Raw genomic sequence first — 3036 nt, 5'->3', positions numbered from 1 at the left:
AACAAAAAGGTTTTAAAATATTTTATAATTGTTTTGTATAACCTGTTTTAAAATAAAGCTTTCTGGTGCAACACAGTTGTTATAACCCTAAATGGTACAGCACACACAAAAATGTACATTCAACAGTAATTGCTTTAAAATATTCAATCGGGACACCCGGATAGCTCAGTGGCGCACATACATAGCGGTTTACTCCTCGACGCAGCGGGCCCCGGTTCGACTCCAACCTGCGGCCCTTTGCTGCACGGCATTCCCCGCTCTCTTCCCCTTTCATTTCTTCAGATGTACTGTTGAATAAAGGCCTATAGATGCCCAAAAAATAATCTTTAAAAAAAGAACATAAATATTAAAGTGATGATGTCTTTTGGGGTAGTACCGTTAACTCTAGTCAGTGTTATTCCGAGGTGAAAAAAGGCAATGTATGAATAGTGCTTTATATACACATAGCCTTTATTTAATCAGGTAATGTCATTGAGATCAAGATCTCTTTTGCAAGAGAGAGAAAAACACATCCAGACATAACTAAAGGCCTAATGCATACAACCAAAAATAACCAGAAGCATACAACCTACATAATCAATAATTAAAGTCTAATAATATATTTATGATTAGGAAATGGGCAATTCTGCATAATGAGTACAATCAGTTTTGGTAGATAGAGGATATTTTGATAATGATAATACTTTTGTCGTTTGAATGTAGGACTTTCACATGTAAGAGTATTTGTACACTGTAGTATTGCTGCATTAGTAATAGAATTGCTATTTTACTATATAAGTATAATATCTCGGTACTTCTTCCACCATTGGTAATATATAATTAGGTGTTTAATTGCACAAACAATAGCACAAGTACAGCTGTCTAGTAAAAGTAATTGAGTACAAAATACATATTTTTCTTTATACTTTTAGTCCACAACAGTTTTTGTAAAATGGAACTACAAAAATACCACTGATTCATACTTTGTACTTAGTTTTTTTCACTACAAAGTGGTATGTGGAATGAGATTGAGGATGGTTGATTTCAAAACAATTCAAAAATAAAAACAGTTGTGGTGGTGTGATGTAGTAGAGTAGAAAACATTGGTCAGTTCATATGCTGACCGGTAAAGATTATATAATATTTGTTTATGAAGAGGACAGATACCCTCCGCCCCCCAAGGCTTCCTAACTACAGCGTCATTACGTCACTCTGCATCCGAACCTAGACCAGTCGCAGCCATTTTACTCCGCGAAATAAACTTCAATCACACCTCTGGAGGAAAAAAACATAATACACAAGATAATTTCGCTGTCATTCATGGATATCTCATTGTAAACAGTACCTCGGAGAGATTCGGCGTGCAAAGTCTTTGCAATTCGGTAAGACCGCAAACCCGGCTCGGCGCTGTCTTGTTTGTATCATGTTATTCTGTGTTAGCTAAACCGAGCTAACGTTAACTAGCCAAACTGTGTGGAGATTGTTGTTGAGCAGTACGTCCCTGATATGCAGACTGAAGCAGCAGACTAGGCTTAGTAAGACTGTACAGCAAAGCATTAACATAGAACGTTTGGCTGTAATTAATCCTGATAAATGATTTTTTGCCCTTGGAATGATGGCCGCGGAAGAGCTTCGTCGTCATGTATGGTTGGCAGTGTTTGCAACTTACTCACCTGTCAGATTTTGAGTAGCTTTTAGCCAACGTTAGCTTATCCCACACCCACCCGCAGCCACCACTGCGATAACTGTAGCTCAGCTGTGGTGGAGCCGACAGCCATGTCAGTAAATAATACCTCCCTAGAACAATGTGTTCTTGCCATTTGAACTAACTAACTAACGTTAGTTGTCTAGGTTATTATTTGTGACTATGACTTTGGTGCATTGTGTGTTTATTTCTGCCATTGCCTCTCTGAATGCTGGGGCATAGCATGACGTTATATTGTGAGTTGGCAACCTTATTGATACTATCCACGCGCGCTGTTAAATGAAGGCACCGTGGCGTGCACAAACTCAAAGGTGTTATCTTATTGCCTGCAAATCGATTAAAACGAGGAAAGTGAGGTAGTGGTGCAGCAAAGCCAAACAAGTCGCAGTCTGAGTGAGTCAGACAGGCAGGATGTGGTGGTTTCAGAGGCGGCCCTATCCAGTCGAAGTCTGTCACTGAAAAGTGTGAAATATTAGCGTTAACTTAAATACTTGCTTGCTTCTGGTTGGATGGGAAAGTAATTCCCCAAGGCTGTAAGCCATATGTCCCTATGTGTTTTCCTTATTTCAACCCCCACTGCAGTTTTGGTTTGCAGAAAGAGACTGTGCTCAGACCCCTTCAGACTAGGGTTTCCATGTCTTTCCCTATGGCGAATTAAATAAAAATGATACCAGAAACTACTTTATTTAACCCACCTACTCAAACTCTTCATTAGATTATATTAGATTAGATGGTACTTTTATTCATCACAGCGGGGGAATTCCCTTGTTACAGCAGCACTTTCTACAGTGAAAGCAAAACAAACAAACAAGTAATTACACAAGAAAAACAGGCAAACAATAGAAAATGTGCAGAAGGTAGACTGAAGTAAAGTGGCGTCACATAAAGCTATTGTAAAGGAAAGGAAAGTGCAGTAGCCATAGTAGAAGAAATGGAAGTCCACACTCAGTGTTGAAGTATTGCCATGTACAGTGCTGTGAAAAAGTGTTTGCCCCCTTCCTCATTTCCTGTTCCTTTGCATGTTTGTCACACTTAAGTGTTTCGGAACATCAAACCAATTTAAACAATAGTCAAGGACAACTCAAGTAAACACAAAATGCCATTTGTAAATGAAGGTGTTTATTATTAATGCTGAAAAAAAATCCAAACCATCATGGCCCTGTGTGAAAAAGTGATTGCCCCCTAAACCTAATAACTGGTTGGGCCACCCTTAGCAGCAACAACTGCAACCAAGCGTTTGCGATAACGTGCAATGAGGCTTTTAAGGCGTACTAGAGGAATTTTGGCCCACTCATCTTTGCAGAATTGTCCTAATTCTGTTACATTAGAGGGTTTTCGAGCATGAACGGCCT

At 39.2% G+C, this 3036-nt stretch overlaps 1 protein-coding gene across 3 annotated transcripts in view; it reads left to right on the top strand.

Annotated features, from left to right (window-relative positions):
- Nucleotides 1-1182: 1182 nt before the first annotated feature.
- The window catches only part of mrtfba (myocardin related transcription factor Ba), a 29220-nt gene continuing 27366 nt past the window's right edge, over nucleotides 1183-3036 (top strand). For all 3 annotated transcript variants that reach the window (XM_034860238.1, XM_034860237.1, XM_034860236.1), the window contains exon 1: nucleotides 1183-1361. The gene's annotated coding sequence lies outside the window, so the exon portion shown is untranslated. The remainder of the gene's footprint in view (nucleotides 1362-3036) is intronic.

This window comes from Etheostoma cragini, chromosome 21 (genome assembly GCF_013103735.1).
Source record: "Etheostoma cragini isolate CJK2018 chromosome 21, CSU_Ecrag_1.0, whole genome shotgun sequence".
In the NCBI taxonomy this organism is placed as follows: Eukaryota; Metazoa; Chordata; class Actinopteri; order Perciformes; family Percidae; genus Etheostoma; species Etheostoma cragini.
This window is presented reverse-complemented; position numbering and strand designations above follow the sequence as displayed.